This window comes from Phymastichus coffea, unplaced genomic scaffold (genome assembly GCF_024137745.1).
Source record: "Phymastichus coffea isolate CEN01 unplaced genomic scaffold, Cenicafe_Pcof_1.1 PCOF00034, whole genome shotgun sequence".
Classification (NCBI taxonomy): Eukaryota; Metazoa; Arthropoda; class Insecta; order Hymenoptera; family Eulophidae; genus Phymastichus; species Phymastichus coffea.
In genome coordinates this window covers 1,268,068-1,283,733 of record NW_026706845.1, presented here as the reverse complement: position 1 = coordinate 1,283,733, position 15,666 = coordinate 1,268,068, and the positions used below count along the sequence as shown (strand labels likewise).

Sequence of the window (15,666 nt, the reverse complement as noted above, 5' to 3'; positions counted from 1 at the left end):
GTATGCGGGAGTGGCTAATTCATAATAATAAATTTCAAGTGTTTTGGGCCCTCTTCACATAGATAGCCCTCTATGTACTATTTTCATGTATACTTTTATACTCTAATTTTAATTATTTAAATTAATTGTGTTTGTGGTACTCTAATCTTACTAATACAAAAATATTATTTAGTCTATAATAAATCTAAAATGCTGAACAAAAGTTAAGGATTATATTTATCTGGAAACAAACAAGATTTTATTAGTTTTAATCATTAACTAATTACTAAAAGCCCATTAGAAATACTGGAAAATCAGAGTTCATTATTATGAATATAATCATCATGGCTTGGTAGATAAAGGGGGCCGGAAGCACCTGAGCGACAATATAAGCAGAGAGCACGATCCAAGCGTGCTCTATCTAGAAATATTAGCCAGGCGGAGCAAGCAAACAGCAGGCTCCGACTTTAGGTAGTATATTTTATCTTATTATTAGATAGTTTGCGGGGACTGCACACGCTCATAATCTCGCGAGTTTACTTCTTGAAAAGAAGGCAGTAAGCGTAGTTACACTAATTAGTGTATATCCCGCTCATACCTTGGGTGATAGGAAGCGGTAGTGGTCGAATAGACCGATAATTTTAAACCTCGACCGCATCCTACACCCGTGCGGTGGCTAGATGGTTCTCTTGTCAGCCCAAATCAACACATGGGTATTAGAGCTGACCTCCACACAGCGCAAACGCTACTTTGCAGAATTGGAGCTGCGCAGGGATGGAAGTGGCATCCAACAGGCGGCTAGGCCAGGGAGATAGTTGCTGGGTGAGTACAACGTCGCAGATTTCGAGGAGACCCCGCGTAGTAAAGAAGTGGCGGGGCGCCGGAGGCGCACCCGACACGCGTGGCTCGATACGATCTGCGATGTGTTGGAAAACCTCAGCGCAGAGGTGCACAGCGACTATCCTCTGAGACTCATCAACAGGGAGGGAATAACCTTGACAAATATGTCAAGGACATTCGCCTGCCTGGATGAGGACTCGAAGATTGAAGCTAGCCGCCAAAAAGAGGATGACATCAACCGGAGGGTATTCCATACCCAGAAAAAAAGGAAGGGGAGAGGAGACGAAGCAACCTAGATCTAAGGTTGCAGGAGTCCTGGACCTGAAAGGAGCCCCAAAGGAGAACTATCCTTGGGCTAAGCCATCCGGGAAATAGAGTACCTGAAGGACGGAGTCGACCGTAACCGCAAGCTGGTCGGTAGAAACCCTTCAGCCTCTCCAGGGCATACAGGTGTATGCGGAGCGAGATGTGCAGAACATGCGCCAAAGAATACGAGAGCTGGAGGACGAAATGCATGAAATGGCCGATGCAGTCCGTTCATTGCAGGCCGACTCGATTAAACCGCGCCCCAGACGTAATCTGGACTGCCAGGTCACATTTACCTGCCACTACGACTCAGAGATTCCGGGATCACACCGGCTTCTCCGAGATCCCTCCCCAGGAGAAGGGACGTCACCCCACCGGAAGCCCTCCAAAGAAGTGGTGGCGAAGAGAATCAAGAGAATTACGGGAGATCCGTATGAGTTCGACAAAGACGTCGAAGCAGATCATCTGGCGCCGTTCCCTATTTATCCTCAGGGCTCTCCACAACCCGAGATGTAGGAAAAATAGTCCGCGGATCGAAATTGAGGTTTATGGGCAGTAAGGCACAGAGTGTGAACGCGTTTCTGTCACGGTTAGAAGACCTGCGCGTGGGTACAGGACTAACCGACGACGAGGTGCTTTGTTCCGTATCGGAGATCCTCGAAGATAATGCGAGGACTTGGTACGATAACAATAAGCACCAGTGATTGAGTTACGCTGACTTCGTCGTCGATGCCCGAGAATGGTTTGGCACCAGTACGCAACAGCAGCAAAGGCTGTTGCAGGAAGCGTAGAACCAAATCCAGGGCGAAGACGAATTAGTCAGAGACTACGCGTCCAACCTCGTAGCTCTTGTCAATAGATTAGAACCACCAATGCTCTTGGAAAGGTTATTGGACCTGCTACACGCAAACCTTCTTCCGAACATCTAGATTCAGCTGCATCGTAGCGAGTTGACGTCAATACGCTAATTTAATAGGAGGGTGACCGAAGTACAAAATACTTTATCTTACGGTCGGCATCCATGCGTATTCATGGAGCCAAACTCGATGATCTTTCCTCAGTACGTATACCAGCCGAGCAAAAGAACGGCTAGTAATAAATATCAAATCGCTGCAGTAGACTGCGAAGGGAAGGCGCGTGCAAAGAAGGAGGAAGATCCACAGCGTGGACAGGGTGTGGAGAACCCTGCCTGGAGGCCCAACGAGCAGGCAACGTATTGACTGCGCAAACCTCTACTTCTGATAAGAAGATGGAGGTAGGACTGGAGGACATAGAGAAGATCCTGAGAAGGAGGAATTCGCCTCCTTCCCGGTCTCCTGGCGAGTGGCGAGAAGGACAGTAGCGGAAGATCGACTTCACGAAGCCTCTTCAGTGTTCCGCTTGTGATAAGCTGGGTTTCTACCGTAAGTTCTGCCCAGATTGCAACAAGGGAAACGGCTAGGAGAGCGAAGAGAAGAGATCATCTTCGCACCTCCAGTGAGTACGATCTCTCGCCGCGACGGAGTAAGACCAGATCCTGAGAAGATACGACTGTTACTGGAGTTACAACACCACGGACAGTCTAACAGGTAAAGCGATTCATGGGAATGACGTCGTGGTATAGATGTCTAATACCCGACTTCGCCATGATCCCTGAACCTATAAACCACCTCACGAAGAAGAATGTACGTTTCTCTTGGGAGGAGGAGTAAGAGCAAGCTTTCACGAGGTTGCAGGAGGTGATGAATTCCGCCCCAATACTGCAACCACCCGATCCTTGCCGTCAGTTTGTATAACAAGCTGTCGCCAGTGATAGTGGGATCGGAGCAGTTCTCACACAGGATGTCAACGAAGAGGAGGAATACGCCAGCCAATCACTCAACAGCGCTGAGAGAAATTATATAGTTTCCGAGAGAGAGTGCTTGGCAGTGGTATGGGTCATTGGAAAGTTCCGGCCGTACATTGAAGGGCATCACTTCAAGGTCATCACTGATCATAGTTGCCTGAAATAGCTCCACAGTATGAGGAATCCCAAGGGAAGACTAGCGCGTTGGGTGCTAGCATTGCAAGGCAATGTCTTCGATATTGAATACCCGACATGGAAGGTAGTTGGGGGGAGGCTATATCACTATCAGCCTGATGAAGACGGTGATGGATCCATCGACAATGAGGAAGCGTGAAAGCTTGCGGTGCGTAGAGAGAAAAGGCACCAAGTGCTCCAGGAGGTCCATGATGCTTCGATGGCAAGGCACTAAGAAGGAGAGCATACGTTCTCCAGAGCAAGGCGCTTGTACTACTGGCCTAAGATGTATGATCACGTCAGGGAATACGTAAAGAGTTGCCCGGTATGTTAGCAATGCACGGTTGAACAAAGGGCACCTTGCGGGCTGATGGGTCGTAGACAAGTGTAAAGACCCTGGTAGGTAGTAGCTGGTGATATGACTGGCCCACTCTCCAAAAGCTCTCGAGGTTTTGAGGATGTCCTAGTCTTTGTAGACCTTTATACTCGCTGGGTGGAGTATGTTGCGATACGTAAAGCCAATGGAAAGACGATCGCAAAGGAATTACACGAGCGGATTGTCACCAGGTGTGGCGCGCCAGAGGTATTCTTGTCGGATAACGAAACCGAATTCAAGAATCAAAAAGTCGATTCATACCTCCAGATAAACGGCATTCAGCGCGCCTTAACTCCCGTGTACCATCCTCAAGTGGATCCCACAGAGCGAGTAAACAGGACGCTCAAAACCATGATCACATCTTACGTGAGCTGTGATCATAAGAGCTGGGACGAACACCTGTCAGAGTTCAACTTCGAATTGAACTTGACAACTCATAGCGCCACCGGGTATAGTCCTGCGATGCTCATCTTTGAGCGTCAGCCGGTACCTCCTTTGACGAACAGAAGATCGCAGGATCACGAGGCCCTTGAGTTTTCGGAGGGTGAAGCTGTAGTGTATTCAGCTGAACATATGGAGAAGCTCCCTAATTTATAGGAGCGAGCCAACTCCATGTTAAAGGAGGAAGCAGCGCGTCAGGCGGGTTACTACGACTGGAAGAGACGGAAACCCGAGTTTAAGGTTGGAGATTAGGTATGGAAGAGGAACAGGGTACACTCCTCGGCTACCCAAGGCATATCAACAAAATTGGCGCCGAAATACGCCGGTTAGTACGTCATTGAAGAGATATGAGTTTCCAACACGTACAGACTGGGTAATTAGCTAGAGATCTTCCATGCCAAAGACCTTAAGCTATATTATGGTCCGGGCGAAGAGAAAAGCGAAGAAGCGACTGACAACTAACCTCGCGAGCCGCGCGAAGAAGGACCGTTGGAGGCGAGCGTTTCTGCGAAAGCGTGCGAAAATCCCGACGGGGATTTATCGAGCGAGTGGATAGAACTAGCAGCTCCCACGGCTGTAATTAAAAATCCCACCGAGGCGTCGGTTTTACCGGTATCGGCCCGTCGTACAAAGGACGGTTGGGCCGATAATCTCGAACAAGAGACGGGAACGGAGCCGTAACCGACGAGGGCCAGGGCGTTCGCGCAAGGAAAAGCGAGGGAACGCATAACTCAGTGGGATGCGGCGTTTAGTAGGATTTTTCTTCATGCAGGGAGTTTCATCTAAAATTTTTTGTTTTGGATGTTACAGATAGACCGGAGAATCGTCTAGAGGAAGAGACTTTCACGGTGATCACGCATATGTTGCTGGATCTGCAGCTGGCTCCTGACGCGACGTAGCTTATAAAAGATCTGCGGAGCTTCGCCAGGGTCTAGTTAGAGGAGGCCACCCGAAGGGAGCGCCACAACACATCGGTGGCGGCTGTTTTCCGGGACGCATCGTGGGTCGCCCCGAATAAGTCTTCCCGGGACGCTTGTACCCAAACGGAGGACCAGGAAGAGGTCAAGCGTCCCAAGTCCACCATGGACCAGGGGGTGCAGACCCTCAAGTCCGGCGTATCCCAGACGTCGAACAGTGCGAGCCAGTGCTCAGGATCCATGGAAACCTGTGGAGTATCGCACTGGCTCTGTAACCACCCCCGTATCCCGGAGCAGTCAACTCTCCCCCTCGATTTCAGACAGGTACGTCAAAAGCTGTTCGAGCACTAAACAAAAACTATTATTCACAACAGTCTTTTGTTAATTACTCGAAAACTACTTGAAATAGCCAAGTCTCACAAATTTTTGAGGGATCTGTAAGAAAAAATGCTTCTTTTAATTTAAAATAAATTAATAAAATTGAAAAAAGTTAGTTAAAATAAAATAATTATATTATATAGGATGCACATGTGCGCTGTAGCTCTCTATTTTCCTGTTATTCGGTAATTTTCTGAGATGTTCGTAATCTGTCTATTCCGGATGACATGGTTGAAAACTCTCTCTTTTTTTATACAGGCTCCACTTCTAAGCATCCCAAAATTGCCAGATGCACGAGATGAAAGCTGTCGTTCACGAAATTTTTCTTTTTTCAGCTGCACGCGATTTCTAATTTTAATTTACGAGCTAAACGTGTGGCTTGTTTTTCTTCTTCCTCTTTTTATATTTTTGAGCTGCCGTTACACGAGAATTAGGCTAGACATAAACCGACCCATCACCAGCGAACGTCTAAGAGCAAATTACATTTCTTCCAGACGTCAAATATCAAAACTCTGTAACTTGTGATATAATGAGTTCAGCATATGAGTTACTCGTGGCCGTGAAGTGGAGGGATCAGAATGAAGATTCGCCTACTCTTTTTTTTCGTACGTATCATATCCACAGTTAACTTCTTCCTTTTTTCCTCTTCTATCGAAATGGACAATGCCTTGCAAAAACTGTACTAAGTATGCAATTCTCCCACCTCAACATACCCTAAATGTTACATTCTTCCTCTAATTCATTCTTCCCTACTTTCATTCTCTCAAAAGGCATAGTAAAAGGGGAGAAATTAACTCTTAGAGGAGAAGTAGTCTGAATTAAAGAACAGCTTTAGCCTGGACTTTATACTCATTTACGCGACTTTTGTGTTTAAGTCTCACGAAATATCACGACATATTTCTTCTGAATTAATGGTGTATCTACGAATTTAATCGTTCCTTTTTGAAAAAATAGCTAAATAAACTGTGCAACTTATACCAAGATTTGAACGTTTTCATTAATTTAATTCTTACTAATCGATAATCTGCCAGTCCTTGGATGAACTTATGCTGGTGTCTTTGGCCGTGAATAACATATTGGTGCATATATTGTGGCGCTTCGTGTGAATGTACGAAGTGACTCACAATTCTGAACATTGACAGTGAGAATAATGAGACGCAGTTTCCCGCTAGGGTAGCGACAAAATCTACAGAACAAGAAATATAGCACCTACTTTCGTTAATCCTATAGGTATATCATGAAGTAATGGGAGCAAAACACTCTCATTACCTTAGGTTAAATTATGATTTCTGTTTTACTTTCTTGATTAATCAAATTGTGTTTAAACCTATTTATGATTATGGCCTCTACAGTAGACAAGGCTTATATTTCTAGATTTTTTATTTCGCGTTGTTCTGAAACTGTTTTTACTTCCAACTTTAAACATAATTGTTTTATGTATTTAACAGAAAATTCATTTTAAGAAAAATTTCGTCCTTTGATGCAAGGTTCGTCGCCACTTTAATCAACTACTTAATTCATACGTGTTGCATCGCATACAATTTTCGCTGCTGTCAATGGATACAAACCACAAAACTAAGCAAAAAGACCAAGGAAAAATGTGGTTCTTACTGCGAGCGAGAATCGGGTTGATGTCAACAACAGCCAAAACATAAAACGTGACTTAAAAGTTACAATACAGAAACCTTTATTGTATCAATTTAAATAGCACATAGAGTGCAGTGGCTGAACATTCGTGCCTACTGAACACAATAAGAGAGAGAGGTAACAAAAATGAGAAAGAATGAATGGCGGTACGCAGCAACTAAACTACTCCGTTGAGCGTCCATATAACAAAAAAAGGCTAATGTGCGATTACTAAACGTGCTTCTACAGATAGCTATATTAATGTCAGTAAAATGTTTAATATTCAGTCAATGAATAAAATGTCTTAGTCAGCCCTTGACTTTAAAAAATATGTACATATTATTTTGTACGATCTCAACGTCTCCTAGCTTCAATTTTACCTTTAATGGAAGGTGTATGTGGAAAGGGAGACGAGTTTCCTTATTGCACAAGGATCATACATACCATATTACTGAATATTTCAAAAAATAAAGGAAAATAATATTTTTATGATACGACGACCGTAAAAATATGATATAATATATAATCTTTGTATTTTATTTTTTCCAGTGAATAAAAATATGTGAGTAATACAATTAATTTCTTAGTGATATTATATGATTTAAAGTTGATTTGTATTATTATATTATAACATAATGTTTATAATACGTATGAAATTATTCTATTTTCTAAGCAACAAATACAACAAATTATATAACAATTTTTAATATTGTACTTCGTTCTTTTTCATAAATATACATAATTACAATTAGAATTTAACATATAGAAGCAAAATTTATGTCCAGAAAGTTTAAAAAGCATCTATTAATATTTATTGAAAATTTAATTGTCAAAGTTATGTACTATACAACTATGGAAAGTCATTATGTTATTCTTTCTCTTATGCATTCCGTAAATATATCTAAGCAAGTGTAGCTGGTTTATTTTTCTTAAGAGATAAGATCTAACGAATGTTAAATAAAGAATATCAGTATTAAATACAAATTAATGGCTACAGCTACCCCCGCATCTTCTTTCTCGGATTAGTCATGAACGTTCGTGTTCATTGTACAACTTCATACATCTTAATTCCTGAATATTTGGGAAAAGTTTGGCCAATTGGTGAGTGTTACATACACTTTAATTTTTGTTAGAATACGTCCAATTCAACGACGTTCAGGAGACAGTGCACTGGCATCAGGCAGGTGAACCTGATGTTACTTGGTGGAGTGCCTACTCTTCGGACTGGCAAAAGGGCCCTTTCACCTCGAACGTCTGCTTTGGCTGCCGTACTCCGGGCCACCTCAGATAGAACTGTCCGAGAGGGGAAAAAGCACCGTCCAAGAGGAGTTGTGATGATTCGGGCAATTCGAGTCAAGGAGATTGGAGGGGCAAGCGACCGCATCCGAACATACCCGGGAGACCTCCACGGCCAAGTTTTGGCAAAGGAGTTCAACCGAGTCAAAGAAGTGGAGTCGTATCTCAAGGTAAAGATAAGACAAAAGGCGTTAAAACTGCTAATAAGAAGGGCAAGATAAATGCCCATTTAGTAGAAGGAGAACAAAGCGATCGCTCTGAATCAGACTCAGACGATGAACATGATAATAATCAAATTGATAAATTTGTCTTCGATTCAGGCGCATCAGAACATTTATCTAATGCATGACTGTCGTTTAAATATCTTGACACATCCGAAAGCGGAACTATAAGTTGCGCAAATAAAAATTCAAAGGCTGATTTGGAAATTCAAAGAAAAGGAGTTATAGAATTAAAATTGCGTAACGGTAAAACAGTAGAATTAAACGATGTCATTTATTCTAAAAATTTGGCGAAAAATTTCCTGTCTCTGCGTAAATTTGCTGATCAAGGCTTAAAAATATTCTTGGATAATAAATGTACCAATATATATGACCCTAAGTCTAAGAAGTCGATAATTACCGGCATTCACAATAAACCATTTTGGGAGATAGGCAGTTTAGCAATAGAACAATTTTGGTGAACTTGGCCACTAGGAGCGGAAAAATCATTAATAAACCATTAAATAAACCAGAAAATAACAACAAATTATTAAATACGATTAATAATAGGAGAATAGAAAAGGAAGATAATTTAACTGTGGAAAATATTAACGGCTCTATCAGACTACAAACAGATAGGAGAGAAAAATTGAACACAGTCTTGTTGTGGTGCACAAGACTCGGACACGTGTCGGCTCGGTATATGCAGAAATTTAAAAACTTACATCCCGAACTAAAGGAGTTTGAAAGCTCTGACTTTGACGAAGGCATCAGAGAATGTGATGTTTGTTTTCGAGCAAAATTGAATAAGCTACCCTTCACCAAAGTCAGACATAGAGAACGTGAACCGTTAATAAAATTCCATGCCGACGTTATGGGATATATAAGCCCCGTGACTTATTCTAGTCAATACAGATTTATCGTGTGCTTTATAGATAGTTATTCGAGGTAGGCTAGGACATACCCACTCAAAAACAAAAGAGAAGTGCCTAACTGCTTGCGAGAATTTATAATATCAGTTAGAAACCTAATAGGTAAAAACATTAAGCTGTGTTATATGGAGTGCGATCAAGGAACAGAATTCACAAGTAGTGAAACTGTAAAGGTTCTGAGGGAGTTCGATGCGCAATTACGGACTGTTTGTCCGGGCACGCCCGAACATAACGGTGTAGTAGAACGGTTTAACCAGACTATACAAAAGAAAGTAAGAGCTTGAATGCTCGACTCGGGTTTGCCGTCCAACATGTGGGATGTAGCACTAGGAGTAGCGACTTATATATGTAACATAAGCCCCCACAAGACTCTTAGAATGAAAGCTCGATTGAAGCTTTTAGCTCCTAATTATAGATATGACGTTAACCAAATAAAAAGATTCGGGCGTCTAACATACGCAACAATCAAAAACGAAACGAAGTTCAAAGGTGTCGCGATAAAATCGTACTTGGTAGGCTATATGCCAACTGGGTATATTAGATATCACCCAGAGTCGAAAAAGCTTATTGAATCGAGGAACGTGAGATTTGTAGAAAGATTTGTTTATGGAGACATTCATAAGGAGAGTATAGAAGAACTTGTGTTCGAACGAATTGATAAAACTATTCAAATAGAAAAAGAGACGAATGGAGACACCGATGAATTAGTTCAACGAGTTGCAAGCTCAGAAACTGAGGGAGAGCCTTTAGAGTTTCCTGCTAAATGAAAGAGAGGAAGACCGAGAAAAACACCGGTCGAATCAATTGTAATGTATAAAAATGTTTTAACCAAACCCATAGTACTTTTAGTAACTCTCCCTAGAGAAAGTAACGTTGACTGCAATTTTGAATATTACGCATTATTAGCTGACATTTTGGGAGATCCGAAAACTTATAAAGAAGCTATTAGTAGAACGGATAGTGTAGAATGGAAAGACGCGGTAAACTCTGAACTTGAAGCGATGGCTTTGAATGAGGTGTTTAAAATCATTGATCGACCTAAAACTGACTCGCGAGGGTATAAACCAAATATACTTACATCAAGGTGGGTGTTCAAAGAAAAAAAAGACTCACTAGGAATTGATCTTAAAAAGGCTAGACTAGTTATTCGTGGTTTTCAAGATAAAAACAACTATAATCTACATGAAACATACGCGCCTGTCACAAGACTTTCTTTAGTACGGGCTTTATTAGTCTTCGCAAATAAACATAATTTTGATCTTGAGCAACTTGATGTTAAAATCGCGTTTTTAAACAGTTTGGTGAATAGAGAAATCTATCTTGAAATACCCGATCGACTTGATTTGTAACGGGGGCAGCGCCTTATTCGGCACTGACGTCACTAATTAATTAAGGGGAGAGTAAGAGAGGCACTTTCGCTCTTTAACAATCGGGGAACGAGAGGATAGGTCGAACGAATAAATCATTTTCTTTGCTTGGAACGTACAACTTAAATCTATTCAGACAAACAAATACAAAATCAGTTACAATAACGTTTACATCACGCGCACATATACAGAACAACTTAAACTAACGCGGGAGGACGAATGGCCCGACGACTAAATCGCCTTGGCCATTTACCTCCTTACAAAGGAAAGAATACGTTGAAACCTCTCTACCGCATTACGATGAGCGTAGCCGGCAAGTGATCACCTGGCTACCTATCGTTCCTACGCGGCCGCGCATCACCATGAGAGAGAGAAACACCGGGGGAGAGAGATAACCTGACCTTTGTCCTTGGCGATGAGCCGGCAACGGGGAGTTGACCTGGCCGCTGGCTGGATGTCTTCCTCGGCATAGCCCGTGGTGAATCCCCTGGAAGTCATGCCGTGCATGGCGGCGAGGGCGACACTGAATGCCCTGCTGCAGGTGTTGCCTCCACACGTTGCCTCGGCTCGCCCTGGTCTGGTTACTGCTGCTCGTGTACTTCTTCTCTCATTGCGCTGCTACTTCCAACTTCTCTCCTCAACTTTCTTTCGGGAACTACCTCACTCTAGTAAGGCTCGGCTGCGACTCTCTCACGCACTAATTCTTGCGCGTATCTTGCAGTCGCTCAGCGGCGCTCGCTCCTCTCCCTACCTTGACCTATTAGTTAGGCGGCACGCGACGCGTCGCTTATCGGTCACGCGTTGCGCGCCTGCCAATCCCTGCATAGGCCTAATACTCTCTTTCTCTCTCTCTCTCTCTTTCTCACTCTCTTTCTCTGTCTCTCTCTCTCTCTCTCTTTCTCACTCTCTCTCTCTGTCTCTCTCTCTCTCTCTCTCTCTGTCTCTCTCTACCTCATAGTCGCTGCGCTCTTGTTTCTTCGGGCGCTCTCAATCTTGCTCGGCAATCTTCGGCGGCTGGAAAAACATAAAGGCCAGTGGTTAGGCGCAATAAATATATGCGCCGAACGCTGACCACGTCGCCATGCCGAGCGATAAGAGGGAGAGAGAGAAGAAGGGCAGACGAAGAGCAAGCGTACTGCTTGCTCTCGTCACAGATTTTACAGACATGGAGAAAAGATCAAAAGTATATAAACTTGAAAAGTCGTTGTATGGATTAAAAACTAGTCCCAAAAGGTGGTACGATACCTTTTACGCTGTTATGAAAGAACTTGATTTTACTACAAACGAAAACGATCCGTGTTTATTTATACTTAAATCAGAAGACATTTTGATTCTAGCTCTTTTGTATGTAGACGATATTATACTAACAGGTAATAACAGTAAATCAATTCAAAAATATAAAGGTGAATTAATGAAAAGATTTCGTATGAAAGATCTAGGAGAGCCAAAAGAGTATTTAGGAATAAGCTATAATTAGAGATAGGAAAAATAGAGTGATCAAACTTAATCAAAGGAAATTTATTGAGGGCAGGATTAAAAGATTCGATTTTGTAAAAGCCCACTCAAAAAGATCACCGATGATTACTAATCAAGTACTCAATCGAGAAAAGAGAACCCGAGAAGGAGATGGGAGGAATGATAAGGCGTTGTCGCCAACCTTATGAAGGGAGGCCGTAGGCTCGTTGAATTACCTCGCGAATGCGACAAGACCAGATGTGTCTTATGTAGTTAACGTTTTGAGTAGACATCAATTAAATCCAACAGAATTAGAATGGAAAATGTTGGAGCGCGTCTTTAAATATCTAATTTATACAAACATTTATCATTGACATATCGTGGAAAAGGTGAAGGTATTGATGCTTATTCTGACGCGAGCTTAGCTGATTTCAAAGGCTCAATAACGACTTGTGGTTACTTGGTTAGGCTTTATGGAGATATAATTGCTTGGAAAACACAGAAACAGCATTACGTGTCCCTATCCACTTGTCAGGCTGAGTACATTGCGATGAGTGAAGCTTGTAAGGAGATGATAGCATTGAGTTTCTCAGTTGAAAAATTCGCGAATAAAAACTTATATCCGATGACATTAAAGTGTGATAACATGGCTGCGATTAAATGCACCCAAATAGAAGGAGCAGTAGGCTTGCGACACCTAACAGAAATAAGATATCACTTCGTTAAAGAATGCGTTAAAAGAGGAAGAATTATAGTAGATTAGGTTTCATCTAAGTTATAATTGGCGAATATATTTACAAAACCATTGTCCTTTAAAACTCGTAAATATTTAACTGACAAAATACTTAATATTGAATAATTGTATTTTGTAGATATATCAAAGTAGTGATATCTTGGAGATAAGTACGACTCTCAAATGAATCAACTGGAGATCGGTACTGACTCATTGGGAGAGTATTATCAATGAGAAAACACCGAAAGCGGCTACGAATATACCGAAGGTGACTACACCTTCTTCGTGAATGGAGATCGAGTTACGTGCAGAGATCACGAGGGAAATTACTACTATTGGGATAAATATAAAAATGACTATGTGCCGTTTAGTGGAGAATAGTAGAAATAGAAATTTAGTTCTCAGCTTTAAGTTAAGCTCCGTTGAGCTTTTATTGACGATTGTGTTCTTAGCGTTTAATACAATTTGAGGAAATTCTAGAAATTAGTTTTATATTCTTGTACGACCAAATAAGACGACGTAGTCATAAAACATAAAATGTATACATATATATATCTGATATTTTGATGTAAATAAAGTAACCCTGTTATAATGTAAGACACTTTAGTCTAGTCGTGAGGGAGTGTTGGTGTTGTATATGTATAGGTGTGTGACTTGACTACGATCTTACGTCTGCGTATGCGCGCCGCTCTAGCGCGCCGGCGGTTGCCGGCGTTCATAACTTCTTACGGCTTTTTGGTTGCGCTCGGACGTCTTTTGTGCCTTTCTTAATAAAACTCGTCTTTGGTGTTCAATATCTTTGTTTTATTTACCCATTATTCCGTCATATTAAAATTAACATAAAAATTGATTGTTACAATTCAAACTTTATTGTGGTGATTACTCACTTTACGTAAACTTATATAATAATATAATCTTCTTTCCGTTCTATTATATAACGTCACGCACTGTAAGTTCGTCGGATTGATGTATCAATTTGCCTGCTAACAAACTACGGTAAATATTTACAACTTACATCGATCATAACTTTCGAGAAATTATGTTGATTTAACTTTTCTAGAATACATCACTATTTAGATTATAAACTTGATTGAGAGAAACGTGGATATTATACATGTGAAGCGAAACAAATTTTACAATTTTCTGAGAAGCTCACAATCACAATGTTACTGTATAAAGAGTTAGTTTCTGGTGCAGTTTCGTGGTTACTTTTGAGATTAGTTACTTGCTATAGTCTTATTCATCCGTTATTTTATTTATATTAATTATTTATTTATATTTATTAATGATATTAGGTATTTTAATGTTATGTCTTACAACGCTTCCAAAATTCCTTTATAAAATTGCGAAACTCAAGCTCTTAAAGAAACTCAATATCTGTATACATCAGCAAAAGTCATTGCACTCTCATGAACTCTCAGACAGGTGGCAAATTAAAAAGTCTTACTCTGCAAATTGCGATAAAGCAAACAAAACCTACATAAAATTGTAAATATCGATAATTTAACAAAATTCGTCAGCTATAAAAGCTCGCGGAGCCCCGCAGCAAACAGTCCGTAAAAGTCCAAGTCAAAAAACTACATCTTAAATCTCCGTTTTCACACCTATACATAAATTGGTGTATCTGATAGTTGCAAACGTGCCTAACACATTTTTTTAAAACCTTTAAATAAACTCTTGGCCAGAAAATATTAAGACGATTTTATTTCTGCATCTTTCTTTAAACCTGATTCACGGGACGTCTCTGCATTAAGAGTTCAGGTATCATAATACTCATTCATTCATTTCTTTGTTTTCTCTTTGCTCATATTTCTACATGGAAAATAATAAGTGAGTTTTGGCCACTAGATTACATATTGATACGTCTTAAATGTTAAGTATACCAGGTAGCTAACGCCCAAAACTTAACAACTAGTTCCGGTACCGAATTATCTAAAACGAACTTTTAAACAAATCATTCAAATCGAAATTAAATAACGTTTGCAGCATCAAATAAATAAATTAATGAGCATAAACCAAACTATCGTAGCTCCTAAAAATAAAATGAGCATAAATCTTAAATCGTAGCTTCTGAAATAATTGAGCATAAACCCTAAACGAAGCTTTTAAAAATCAAATAAGCATAAACCGAATAATTGTAGCTTCCAAAATAACATAAGATAAACATAAATCAAAATATCGTAGCTTCATTATTCTATATAGAGCATAATTTCTACAACTAATGTAGTAAATTCAATAAACTAAAAGATTACTGAATCACCTACATGACATATGAGTTACACATTCAACAGGAGCGATAATATTCCCAAGCAACAGCTGTAGAGGTAAATAACCTACATAAAACGACAACGCTATCAGTAATAGATACAATGCTGCACTCCGAAGATATACAATAACTAGGTCACCAGAATTATAAGCTCAACATAAAAGAGCAACTTTTATATAAAAAATGTTCAAATGAGCAATAACAAAAAATCAGATAATAAATCAACCTATCAAATTAAACTTACACGTCAACAAGTCAACCAAAATCCAAAACTTGGAAATCAATTTACTTAGTGACGCACTAAAAGAAAGTGCAGTCAAAAGAAGTTCAAAAATAAAAAAGTCATCAACAAGAATCCAGTGTGAAAACCTAATAAATGATATTCATTCAATAGAACAAAGAAATAGTGGCGTCATTTCAAAAATTTTGAGACAACCATTAACGAAAAAAAGAATAATTTAAAACCAAAACTAGAAGAAGAAATAAATAGTATCCTACCTGTTAACCCTCACGTAACATTTTATATAAACACTAGTGAAAGGTATACGGATTTCG

General features: G+C 40.6%; 1 protein-coding gene across 8 annotated transcripts in view; it reads right to left on the bottom strand.

The window, feature by feature from the left end:
* The window catches only part of LOC131663385 (probable Na(+)/H(+) antiporter nhx-9), a 1,718,187-nt gene that overhangs the window by 1,542,137 nt on the left and 160,384 nt on the right, over positions 1-15,666 (bottom strand). The gene's annotated exons all lie outside the window — the stretch shown is intronic.